This window comes from Phyllostomus discolor, chromosome 13, assembly GCF_004126475.2.
Source record: "Phyllostomus discolor isolate MPI-MPIP mPhyDis1 chromosome 13, mPhyDis1.pri.v3, whole genome shotgun sequence".
Classification (NCBI taxonomy): Eukaryota; Metazoa; Chordata; class Mammalia; order Chiroptera; family Phyllostomidae; genus Phyllostomus; species Phyllostomus discolor.
Genome location: NC_040915.2, coordinates 73,009,884 through 73,023,625, shown reverse-complemented (window position 1 = coordinate 73,023,625; position 13,742 = coordinate 73,009,884). Strand labels below are relative to the sequence as shown.

General features: G+C 42.9%; 2 pseudogenes; one reads left to right on the top strand and one right to left on the bottom strand.

The window, feature by feature from the left end:
* Positions 1-56: 56 nt before the first annotated feature.
* Positions 57-616, bottom strand: LOC114510249 (annotated as a pseudogene).
* A 1,258-nt stretch (positions 617-1,874) lies between these two features.
* Positions 1,875-5,488, top strand: LOC114510248 (annotated as a pseudogene).
* Positions 5,489-13,742: the final 8,254 nt, after the last annotated feature.

Below are 13,742 nucleotides of genomic sequence, written 5' to 3'. Positions count from 1 at the left end.
TCACAGCAGTTGCAGAAAGTGGGGCAGCAGCCATGTCTTGAGGTTGAAGCCAGCACCTAGATATGCAGCAAAGCTTCAGGACCCGTGCCTAGGGGCTCTGTCCCATGTCATCACATAATGTGATCATGTGTGGATTTTACAAAAGACTTGTATTCTTCTGCTAGTTTGGTATTGAGGATTTGCTCATACTCCTCCCAAACTTTACCTTCGTAGTCTTTCAAGAGATGCTCACCTATAACTCCAACTTGTGGAAGAATAAAGGTGTGTCCTTCTTCGTCCAGAAGGAATCTGGAGAACTCAGTGCTGTGAGTGCTATGAGGAGTCAGGCTGACCTTCCCAAAGCACAAGCTTCAATTCTGATAAAGGACAACTTCTAAATTTCTCCACCTCTGACAACTCCTACACTCTTGTCTCATGGCTCGCTGCAAAGGAGCAGGCTGCTGCAGAGTCAGTGACAGAGGCTACATCTGAAGCAGCAGAGCAGCCCAGTATCCAGGGGCCTGAAGTCCCAAGTGGGGCAAAGCAGAGGGGCGCTGTGCCCTCCACTTCAGGAACCTGGGCTCAGCAGCATGGCCTTGAACTCCATGGACTGCTTCAACAGCACCCAGCATGCCATGCCGCTGAACCACCAGGGACCTGGAGGAGATTCAGTTACAACTGTGGCCCAACCTCAAGCTCCTCAGCAAAGCTCCCAAGCCAAGCTGGCTTCAATCCAACAGTACGCATTAAATTTTAAGCAGGCTGCCAGGTTGGCAGCAAAGCCCATAGAGGCTCAGGGCACTGACATGAGATTTAAAAAGCTCCCCGTTTAGAAGCCAGTGAGCTTCTGGTCCATCCTTCAGTGTGCCCATGAGTTGAGAGTAGGATGGAGGCATGTGAGCATGTGAATGTGAAGCAGGGGTTTGTGGGTGATTAAAAGATACCCACCTTGAAATGTTTCTATTTGAGGCTAAAGTGCCATCTTAGCAGATATCACTTGAGACTTCAACAGGTCAGGAGGGCACGTCATTAAGAAAAGGGACACTGGAGCCTGATTGTATGGTTAAACCCTGGCCTCTCACAATTAGCTGCAGAACTGTGGGCAAATTGCTCAATCTGTGCCTCAATTTCTTGATCTGCACAATGAGAACACTCATGACCATGCCTCTTCCTAAGCATAATTTAAGGACTTATTACTTCCTACCTGGCACAGTTGAGAGAGAGAGAGAGAGAGAGAGAGAGAATTGCAGTAAAAATACAGGTTTCGAGTCAGACAGAAATGAGTTAGAATCGCAGCCCCATCCTTTACTATTTGTGTTAGCCTGAGCAACTTGCTTAATTTTTTTCAAATATGTCACTTGCAAATGTAGATAAAAATCATTCCAAGTTTCCCAGGGAGGCTTAGAAATGTAAATGTATGTGAAGTTCAGTGCTTGGCATGAAGAAGACATTTAATAAATAGAAGCATGGCTGTCAAAAGCCCTGGATCCTATCCCCAAGCAGGTTCAATCTAGGAAGAAAGGTAAAGTAGACAATAAAAAGATGTAATAAAGCTAAAAATATGTAGCATGTCTTATGAGAGGGAAGCTCGAGTATTTAGGGTGTTAGAATAGAGAGAGCAGTTGAGGTGGTAGGTGGGGGCATTCATATCAGGCTTTCAAAGAGGTAGAGCTTCTGGACGGCAAAGAGAGCTATTAGCTGGGGGCAGTGAGCACCTGCACTCCCCAGCTGCTCCCCTGCTGTGGTCCCACAAACCTTACACTTGAGCACAGCCATCCTTTCCTGAGTGAGCTCAGCAACCCCAAACTCTCTGCCACCTCTTCCTCCAGGCAGCCACCACCAGTCCACTGGAGCTGGAGCCCAGATCAAACCTTCTCAGCCTGTGATATATGAAAATGTTGCTGGAAGAAGTTGCAGGTGGTGGAAATTGTGTGGGGAAAGTCATAAAGCCAGGCAGGCCATCATGGGCCAGTGATGAGGAATCCCGAGGAACTGAGGTATCTGGAAGGAATATTGGGATATTAATGAGATAGTTACACAATGGAATACTACTCAGCTGTAGAAAAGAAGAAAATTTTACCCCTTGTAACAACATGGATGGACCTGGAGAACATTATGCTAAGTTAAATAAGCCAGTCAGAGAAAGACAAATATTATATAATCTCACGTATACCCAGAATATAATGAATAAACTGAACTAACAAGCAAAATACGGACTCATAGATGGAGAGCAGGTTCACAGCTGAGGGGAAGAGAAAGGTTATGGGGTGGAGGGGTTGAGCAAAAACAAAAAAGGACTCATGGACATGGATAACAGTGTACTCATTGCTCAGGGAGGGGAGTAAAGGGGACTAAATCATAATGGAAAAAGTACAATAAAAATAAACGAACAAACAATATTAATAAGTAACATTTATCAAGCATTTGGTTTGCACCAGGTCCTTTTCCAAGTGTTTTATAAGTATTGCCTCAGTTAATCCTGTGAAGACTGTGAGGCACAACAATCATTTCCGTCTTATAGTGAAAGAAATGGAGGTGCAGAGTATGCTAGTGCGTAGTGGATCTGGGATTCCACCCAGGACGGCCTTGCTCCTAGCACACCAGAGTCCCACCTATACTGTCCACAGATGGTGGCAGATAGGAGGGCTCTGAAGGGCAATAGGCAGTAGAAAGCTAAACAAGTGTCAACCTGACATGTTCAGGCAAAGGCCCTCAGAGCACAGAGGGATCAAAAGGGCCAGAAACGGAGACCAGCTAACAGGATGGATGCCCTTAAAGGGAACCGAGGAGGAGCAGGGCAGGGGGAAAGAGAGGAACAGAGAAAATAAGCGTGTGACTGTATTCTGCTGTTCGCAACAGGTCAGCTGCTGCCTGAGAAGTAGTTTTAAGAATGTGTCAGGCCACCCCTTGGCCCCAGCACTGGAAAGATCAGTTTCTGGGTCCATGAAAGCCCACTGCGAGTGGCTGAGTTGGTTATCTCTGAAAGTCAAGGCACTGAGCAGTGCCTTCTCAGAGGGATGGGAGCACAGTTACAGCTCTGGACTTTATCTGTACATCTCCTTGGCATGTAAACACCTGTTCATTAGCTCTTAGGAAAGTAGTCATGGAAATGAGGCAATGAGGGGGATGAACCTCCTAAAGTTGGCCATGCTTTCCAGTAACTGTAGTTTCCCAGGGTGTCTGGGAGCTTCAGGCTCGCGCACCCCCAGCATTGTCCTTCTTCTCTGAGCTGATGGCCACCCCAAATGCCCTAAATTACTATAGCTGCGCAGGAAAGACCACTACAGCCACACTGTCACGAGGCAAGAGAAAGATTCCAACACCATTTTTTCCAGCCTGGAAGCCTGTTTGGTGGAATTTCGCCTGAGCCCTCCCAGGCAGAAGAGTGTTTACTCTCTATTTTAAAGTCCGCTGTGGAGCATCGAGCCAAGACAGTAGCCTCCAGGACTGTTAGGCTTCAGCTTCAAATTGATCACCCAATGCCAGCCGCCCCGCACCACACAGACTTTGGCTGCTGGCTGACACGAACAGATGCTACATACTCACGGATCTCATTAGTCTCATCCATCAGTGCTTCAGCTCTGGTTCTGGGGCGCCCCTTGGCCTTTACCGGTGGGGGGGCACGTCTCTTGCCTCACCGTGAGAGTGCACATCTAGAATGGGACAACGACTGCCTCTGGGTAAAATGAGAAGAGAAGAAGTCTCTGAGAATCCCGTAATAGTAACAGAGACTGTACTCACTTCTTACCTAGAAAAGCAAAGAAGTGGTCCCTTAAGTTGGAAGAGGATAAAGAAACGGATTATAGAAATTCAAAGAAGCATTGAAAGAGGCAAGAGAACAACAACAGTGAGAACATCTTGGATCTAGAACCAACAGCTGTCACACATCAGAGTGCGAAGAAAAAAAAAAGAGGAAAAACAAAGCCACATGTGATGTAGTAAATGGTGGTGAAGAGACCAAAAAACATCACCAAAGAAAAAGGAGAAGTGTGTATATAGGAAACAGAAAAAGAATCCCAAGTCTTCTAAAGCACAGACAGTAAAAGAGTGGACAGTCCAGAAATGTAGTCCCCCAGAATTTCTCCTGCTAGAAACAGCCTTGTTAAAGCCAAAAGGAAAGGTGGCACAGACATTCCTGCAAAAGATAGTCCCAGTTCCTCCTCAGAGTCTGATTCTTGTCATGAATCAACCAGCAATGGTCTCAACAACGTCATCTTGGAAGTCAGAAAGTCCTCAGAGAAGATATCAACTGGATTATCAAAGGAAAGGCCCTCTATAAAAAACATAACTGCACACAAAACAGCCACAAAAACTGGCTTTAACTCTATCCCCTTCAAGGACAACACAGCCAGAACATCATCTTCTAGTTCAGTCTCTAGTTCAGAGTCAGAGGATGCATGCATGATTCCATACAACCCCCTGAATGATGCTGCAGTCCTCTCAAAGACAGCAGGCCTGTGTGCAGGAAGACGTTGTCCAGGTCTGGCGCCATCATAACAGACTCCAAATGCTACAGGATAGAAACACAGTGAGTCAAAGGGTGGCAGATTGGCTCCTGGTCCTCCTCCCAGGGTGACTGCCCATCAGTTTGAAAAGAGGTTGGGGTAGAGGAGAGGACCTGCTTTCTCATAAGGGAGTTAGGGGTTGGGGCATGTGGGGGAGAGGTAGAGGACGAGGGCTTGCTCTTCCCTGTGTTTTAAATTGAAATGCTGAATGTCAGAAGCAGCCACATTTAAATGAAGTGCTAACAAACTCATCTACTATTATCCAGAATCCAGTAGAAACACACAAGAAGAACTACAGTTTTTTTACCTCTGTTAACAGCTGCCCCCCAAGTTGGAGAAAAGATTGCATTTAAGCTTTTGGAACTAACATCCAACTATTCTCCTGATGTCTCTGACTATGAGGAAGGAAAACTATTAAGCCACAATCCAGAGACCCAGCAAGTAGATATAGAAATTCTTTCATTGTTACCCACCATGAAAGAACCTGGGACATTTGATTTGGTTTTTCACAATGAAAATGGAACTGAGGTAGTGGGGTAAGCTGTGACACAGGAGAAAAGGATCACTGTCTTTTGGAGAGAGTTGATTGACCCAAGACTAATTGTTGAATCTTCAAATACCATATCAAGTACAGAGCTTGCCTGAGTATGACATCTCCACCTCATAGTTTATAAATGCCTCATTTGTGAAAGTGACTATAACCTAAACTTTAAAAAAAAATCTGCAAGTCGTATGCATTTTTTTTGTTATCTTCACTTTATTGCATAGGACAAAATATCTACCTCATTATTTAAAATACATGGGTGTGTATTCTAGACCTTTTTCTCAGGTTTAATTTTAGTAACAAAAATTTAAAACATGACATTCCCCATAGGCATTGTTATATACTGATATGTATGGTTTCTTGTCTTTTTTATTTTATTTTTTGACCATCAAGTAGCCATTGTCAGAAGCAGTTTGTAAATACCAAGAACAAGAAAGTGCTGCGTATCTTGTCTCAGTAAAATTTAAGTAACACTGTGAAGCATGAAAGCATGTTACTTGACCTTATTTTTTACATTTAAGTTGTTCTATTAAATGTGGAACATCTTACAAAATTCAAGTATTTTATAGTCGTAATTGTCAAGAAGTAACAAATAGTGGGGTTTGTTGCAGGCAGCGAGTAAAGAAATCCTTTGACATATTTCTCAACTTTAAAGTGAAGGTTTCTTAGGGCCCCGTGTAGAGCAGTGAATGTGAGACCTGGTGTGTGTGCCTGGGGAAGAAGTCCTATGTCACCTCGTGGGAGGATTAACTGTGAGTTCCGACCAGGGATGTGTTATCTTGTTAGAAGATCTCAAGCACCTGGCTGCAGGCGCTGGAGTGAGGACCTTGAACAGAAACTTCCTTTCCTGTTATTATTCAGCATGAAGCTAAAATGACTAAATATATACTGTGAGAATTGCTGTCTTTTAAGAAATGATTGAATCCCTCCTTTAGCTTTGCAGATTTTTAAGTACAATTATATTGAACTAAAAAAATAATGTCTATATAAAGATAAACCAGATTATTTTTACCATAGTATCACATTCATTGTAAGTAGTTTTTTTTCTTTTTGTCTACATTAACTTCCTTTGCCTATAACCTATTAAAAATATAGTACAGATAGAAGAAGAACCACAATTTACTAGTTGGGTAACTTCTTAAGCCTCCATGAGACTCTCCAGCCTCAGTTTTTCTCATCTGTCACATAGAAACAATGACTTGTTCTATAATGTTCAAGGCCCATAAGAAATCTGCAAGTCTAAATAAGACAGAATTGGTGTATGGGAGGATAATTAGACAGCCAGAATAGCAGATGGCAGATGATAAATTCCAAATACTGGCCCTAAACACAGACAGTAAGAAAAGAGAGACAACAGACGAGGGCGTGAGGGCGGGGACCTTGTGCTGAGTGAGAAGGGTTTGGACTGAGAACAATGAGGAGTCGGCTTTGGCAAAGGAGCTATGTGCGCAGAATCCATGAGGATGGCGTGTAAGGTGAAGAACTGCCCCTCAGTACTTGGGTGGTTCAGCAAATTCTGTGCCAAGATGAAGATTTAAAGAGAAAGGAGGATCTCACTGTTCTTTTAGAGATGGATCACCAGCTCAATTTACTCCTGTGAAGGGTTGTGGAACAGACCAGTGATAATTCTTCCCTACTCCATGAAGGAATGAGAGCAGAGAAAGAATGGTTATGCAGCCATTTTGTTACCAGAGACCATCAGAGCACTGGAGAGTCTCCTCCATTGTCAAAGATGGTATAGGGGGAGGTTCTTACACTGAGCACCCAAAAGCTAGAAAGATGAATGGGCCCCAAAGGTGCCAAAAGCTAAAAGGATAATTGTATAAGGAGAAAAAAGCCCTCCATCCCCTATCCCTGTGAGAACCCTGGGCTCAAGCAGGAAGCTTGAGATAGTCTCTGAGAAGGGAGCCCTCCATTCTACCAGGTTGTGCAGCACCTGAGCAAAGGTTTTACCTGCCTCATGACTTTGGCTTTTGTAGCAGCAAGCAGGTGAACCTGCATTTCTTTTGTTTGGTTACAATTTTTCCCTAGGTATTTACTGAAATTTATAACAACAGGTGCACAAAAAAATTTGTACACTAGTGTTTAGAGAAGCTTTATTCTCAATAGCCTCTAATGGGAAACAACCAAATATTCATCAATAGGTGAATAAATAAACAAAATATGGTGCATCCAAACAATGTGATAGTATTCAACAATAAAAAGGAAAAACAAAGAAGACATATACCCAAAGGACATGAAAACAAGATATCAAAGAGATACATGCAGCATTATTCACAATAGTCAAGATATAGAAACAACCTAAGTGTCCATCAGTGGAAGCATAGATAAAAAAAGATGTCATCTTTATATACAATGGAATATTATTCAGCCATGAGAAAGAAGGAAGACTTGCCATTTGTGACAATATAGATGAAACTTCGTGAAATTATGCTAAGTGAAATAAGCCAGACAGAGAAAGATAAATACTGTATCACATCATTATATGTAGAATCTAAAAGAGCTGAACTTATAAAAACAGAGAGTAAAATGGTGGTTTTCAGGGGCTGTGTATGGGGAGTAAAAGAGATGTCATTTAAGGGTACCAGCTTACCAGTAGTGAATAAATAAGTGTTGGAGATATAATGCACAGTGTAGTGGTTATAGACAATAGTATTTTATTATAAATAACGAACTTACTAAGAAACTAGATCTTAATTATTCCCACTGTTATCATTGGTGTTTAGCTAGGTATCAATAGGAAAGAGGGCAAGGAAAACTAGACATGGAGTTGAATAAAATGGGAAAACAAGCGTGTGTGCTTGCTCAGCCATGAAATTACAGCTTCATACCCCAGGGGACAACAGCAGTGTGATCTGCCAAGAAGAATTAATACTCCTCCCTCCCACCTCTGCTACCAGCTTGCCAGGCAGGAGCATGGGCAGGCAGGCACATGCACAATAGACATCAAAATGGCACAGGGGGAGGTGCTGGACCATAGAGGCCTGTCAGTCTAATCTAGAATGGGGAAAGAAGGGCCTGTATGGGAGGTGGGCCCATCCAAGCCATGCAGAAGTCTGGACAGTTGACTAGTTTCTTTGCAAAGTTTCCTGGTTCATCCCAAATTCAAGCTAATATAACCTCAGGAGAACAAAGACTTCCTCTTTTTTTCCTCAACAGTTAATGCACTCCCCAGTCTGGTCCTGTGTTCTCTTGTCTGGAATCTCATGACCATATGGATTTAGCTGCTACTGGAGCTGTAGCATATAGAGTGAGCTCCAAAAGGACTAAGCTCTCTGGCAACCACACAGATTCCACCACCGGAGAAGCTAAGAACAAACTAAGCTCCCTGGTTGGGGACTGAGAGTACTTAGCAGCCACCTGCAGGCTCCAAGGGACTGTCCTTTAATATGAAGCAGAAACTCTGGATACTGGCTTTTGTCCTGGCCTTGCTGAGAACACTGTTGGACTTTTTCTAGTGGTGTATGGCAGGACAGAGGGAGAGGGTACACTGGAAACCCAGAGGGCAGCTTCTATCTCCACACAAATAAACCATGTAACACCACAATCTCCTGAGTATGAGTCCTTGGAATGCTATTGTTGTGAGCCCATGGAAGGACCTAGTTCCCACCCACAACACCACTACACAAAAGAAATTATAATTATGTAATGTGATAAGGTAAAACTAATGCTATAATGGTAATCAGATTACAGTATTAAAATACATCAAATCAACAAAATGTACGCATTAAACTTACACAGTTATAGGCCAATTACATCTCAATAAAAGACTAAAATAAAAATAAAACGGTAAGTGTAGCCCATGCAGACAACAAAGTTGACCCCACACACCAGGGTACCCAGGTCACCCCACCTCCCCTGCGCATGAGGGTCCCCATGGCAGCTCACCTCTGGCCACAACTTTCTAGGGCAACTTAATTTATTCTTCCCTTTGTTCAGAATTTCAGTGTGGCCTTCTCCCAGATATTAACTGCAACCCTGAGAGCTGAGAATGTTCGGTTAAGCTCTGGCAAATTCCAGGCTCAGCCTGGGGAGTCTCTGACTGGCATCTGAGATCAGCTTGGCCCAAAAATTCCATGGCCAGGTTCTCACTTCAGACTACAATGAACTGGCAGTAAAGGAATTAAACCCATTCAGAGTAACACAATGTCTCCAACGATTAATTCTAGTCCATGCAGGCCTGAGCAGATGGGGACGTTTTCCTTGTGGGGCTAGCAGCAGAGGCAGCAGGAGAAGGGCATACCTGGGAGTGCGGAAAAGATGAGGAACAATTGCTTCATTTGGAAACATTTTTATTATTCATAAAGATGGAAATCATAGATCTAATTAAATATGGAATGCTTTGTGCTGCCTGTGTATTTAATATTGGTAATAAATGAATGTATCAAACCCATCCTTTGCTGTATAATTTTATAATTTATTCAATTAAATGGCTTTTTGTCTGTGTTGCGTTCATTTTATAGCAAATGAAATAAGATTAGCATAAATGCAATCTTGTAACCCAGAAAGTGTTTTATTATAGGATTCTGATGATGTCATTTCAGGAGAAAGAATAGAGAAGGACAAAAAAGAGAAGGTTAGTAGAAAGATAAGTAGGAAAATACAGGGAAGAAAGAGGGAGAGAGAAAAAGGAGATGAAAATAGAGGGAGGGAGGAGAGAAGAGACAGAGGAGAGGTCATAGGGGAAGGACACAGAGAGGTTGGAGAGAGGGAGAGGGAGGAGGGGGAGAGAGAGAGAATCGTCAGTATTTCAAGGCCTGAAGTCATATCTTATATATTATTCTTTTCTGTCCTCCATGATCCTTACATAGAGTTTGGCACATAGTTTGTGCAATCTGAGTACTTGCTGAATTGAACTGAGTCATTCCCCAGGGGACAGAATGGAGAAGGAAAGAGGAATAGAGATAAAACTAAAGGTAAATATGGAGATATGGATAGATAGAAGGGAAATGGGAGACATTAATAGCATATAAGTGAAGTGAATAACTAAGGAAGGATAGATAAAGAAAAAGGGGAGGAACAACAAGAGATAGTAGAGGGTGGGAAAGAGGGAAAAAAAGGGTAGTAAAAGGAAGGGCAGAGAGAAAGAGGAAGTTTGATAAAGAGGTCTATTCAGGGACTGTGGGTCTGGTGATTTCAATTAAAAGAACTGATTAGCTTCACAACTTTGGAGCTACCATTAGACCCAGTAAAGTCCACAGACAACTTTATGGGAATATGTCTGACATGGTGTCCACCCTAGAAGCCTGAGCAGAGGGCTCCCAACTCAGATGAACTGCACTCAAATATACTTCAAACAGGGATCTAGAGAAAGGTTTTTGCAGTTCTGTGGCCACTTACAATAATGACCCATAGAAATATCTCCAACACAGACTAGACCAGATGAATAGAGGAGGCTTGGAAATGTTGGGCCATAATGTCCTGGACTGGAGTCTGGTGGTCAGGCATGATTCTCCTGCTGTGGACAGATGGGGCAGCCACAGCTGGCTTCAACTCAACTTAACACAGTAAGCATGTGTTAATCACTTATGTATCAGGGACAGGGTAAAATACAAGGATGGGGCTGATCCCTGTCTTCTGTCAGTCTGGGGTGAGGGAAGGGAAGTACCTATGCTTTAGGTTTCTGCCATGTGCCAAGCTCTGAGCCAAGTCCTAAATAGATATAATCTCATTCAACCTATATAAAAACTCTAAAATAAATATTAGTATCTCCATTTTTATAGATGGAGAATCCAAGGCTCAGAGATACCACATAGCTTGCCCATGACAGTGTGGAGTAAAACAAATGGTTACATGAATGTAAAGCAAGATAAATCTCTATTCATTCACCAATGTCCTGAAAAATGTCTGTGGTATGGAAAGAAGTTCAGTAAATAACGCCAAACAAATGAGGAAAGGAAGGTTGTGGCTATAAAGCAAGTGGTTTCTGGACTTCCAATGAGAAGGGAGATTACATGAGAAGAGCTTTGGGGCATGAGAAGAGCTAAGTCCCTGGAAGGACAGTGACAGTGGCGCAGGAGGGTGAAGGAGAGACCCAGTGGTATCTCTAAGAGCCTGTGTGCAGGAGCCAATACCAAGCCCCCTAGCAGACCAGGCCAGGTCAGTGAAATCACTGCCCACCTCCCAAGCTCTCATTTTTTTCCTCTCTTCACCAGATGTGGCCTTGGGGGCTCTACTGCATCTGTGAAAACCTAAATAGCCCCATGTAACGCCCCAAGCCTTTTTGTTTGAGACCACCCCCTGGATCCCCTTGCTTGAACTCCTGCTGTGTGTGCGGATGACCAGTCTGGACATGCATGTCTCTGCTCTGCGCAGCATTTGTTGCCATCGACTTGAAGAGACACAGAAAACATACACCTATTTAGTATGCAAATGACCTAAAACCAGGATGAGTTGCTCATAGATAGGTTGACAAAGTTGGAATTCAGAATTAACTTAGAAATGATGATCTGAAACAAACAATATTGGAAATTTTAGTGAAACAAATGTTAAGTCATTTATTCATTTATTCAACAAGAACTCAAAGAGAACACCCTAGCCTAGATTTGAGCTAGTTCTTAGGGGTACAAAGGTGAAATGAGACCTATCTTTCCTCTTTAACCCACAATTCACATGCTGTTGGAGAAGACAAATGCATAAACAGAAGGTTGCAACAGAAGGTGGACGGTGAGTGCTGTCATTCAAGTACAGAAGGCTGGGAGGACTTGCAGTTTCTGGTCCAGCATGAATGGCTTACCAACAAGATCAAAGCTGAACCAATCAAAAAGTGAACAGCTTTTCCTAGATAAGAGAATTGAAGTCATAGCACAAACCACTCTCCCAAAACTGGAGATGCAAATAGGCAGAGGCAAAGAACCGCAGCTCACCACAGCAGAACTTCCTCAGGAACCAGCACCTGGGGAGGAAAGTCTGGCCTGCAGTTGACAGATTGCTAGAAGATTTTTACTTGAGAGTTGAAAACTGCAGGTGCACCCCATGTTTTCCTGAGTTTTGCCTTTGGAAGCCCCACCAGTTTCTCACGCTAGAGACTCAAGAAAAACACCCTTGTGCCTCAGCAGAGGGAGAAGAGAAGTAACCATCTAAAATATGCCAGAGATTCTGTTCTCCTCAACAAGGCCTGGCTTCAAGAGAAGCTATTTTACTAGAGACTAACCTATTGAGGCCTGATCAGAGCTTAACTGACTTGTGGAAGGGAAATACACAACTCCAGCCCTCTCTTGCCTTCCTGCATCATCTAAAGGATAAAAAACAAACAAACAAACAAAATAAACAAGACAGGAATAAACTCACTCAGACTGTTTCCCCATTCTGCACATATCTCTCCTAGAATGCTGAACACTCTCCCCTGCCATGTTGGCAGCAGATGTCCTGGTCTACTTGAGAGGGGTTGTTATAAGTATTAAATGAGCCAATGTGCATAAAGGTGTGAAGAGCTGCATCCCAAACATCCCTATCTGATGTTCTTCAGACTCAACATAATGAACCATGACCAAATCTTCCACACAGTCCTACTGAGTGGCCCACACCACTGTTTCCTCTGTGGATCCAACCAGAAATCCACAATTTATCCTGCATGTTCCTTGCCTTTCTCCTATTGCCAGTCATGGTGAGGTTCTGTGGATTCTAATGCTGTATCAGTTTATAAGCCAGTTCTTGCTCCTAGTACTATAATTTGACCATGATCCTCTCTCTCACTCTCTTTCTCTTCAGATCATCCCTCCAATACATCATCTCAGACCCAGAAATCCAGATGAGTTTAGCCATGAGTAAAGCTCAATAGCTGTTGCAATTGTTTTTACTAAAAGTGTAAATATGGATGTGACAAATTTAGTTTAAACTCCTTAAATACCTTTCTAGTGCCTTCAGGTAAAATCCTTATTTCTCAACCATGCCCATTTTTCCATCCTCTTTCACCCTGTCTCACACCCTCTCTGTTGCCACACTGAGCACTCTGCCTCCAATAGCTTCATACTTATACAAAGAATTTCTTTTTTGCCTCCTTCTCCTCTAACAAGACTCTGCTTAGATGTCACCTCCCCAAAAAAGACTTACCTGACCCTCCCAGTCTGTGTTGCTCACTATGTGTAAACTCTGATAGCTAATAGTTTCTCCCTAATAACACCTCCCAATATTACTACTAATATTCATAAATCTATGGATCTATGTCCAAAAGATGAGATCTCCCTTAAAATAGAGATGGTGCCTTAGTAAAATTTACATTCCTGTACCAAATAACAGTCAAAGTGCATAGCAGGTGCCCAAGAAATATTTACTGAATGAACAAATTCATTTCTCCATTCTCACTCTTGACCCTGCACCTGGATGAATGACTTGTTAGTTTCTCACCATCTCTTCAGCAAACTCCTCTCCTACCCATCTCTCTTTAAAGCCTGGCTTAATTTTCACCTCTTTCACAAAACCTGTCTTCCCTTCCAGGGAAAAGTAATCATGGCTTTCTCCTAGCTCACATGCTCCTGGTTCCTGCTAGTACTGCAGAACTTATCTCTGAGTATCACTGCCCATCACTGACCGTGTCCCCATGCTCTCCACACTCCTGAAGGTTAGGGATCATCTCACTCAACTCTGGCAAAGAAAACACATTGTCAGTGAATATTGTGAGGGCATGACTGAGTGACTGGATAAATAAAAAGAATTATATCCATTCTGGTGGTCATCACCAGATGCCCTGTAAGTGTAAGGAGGAAGAATATTCC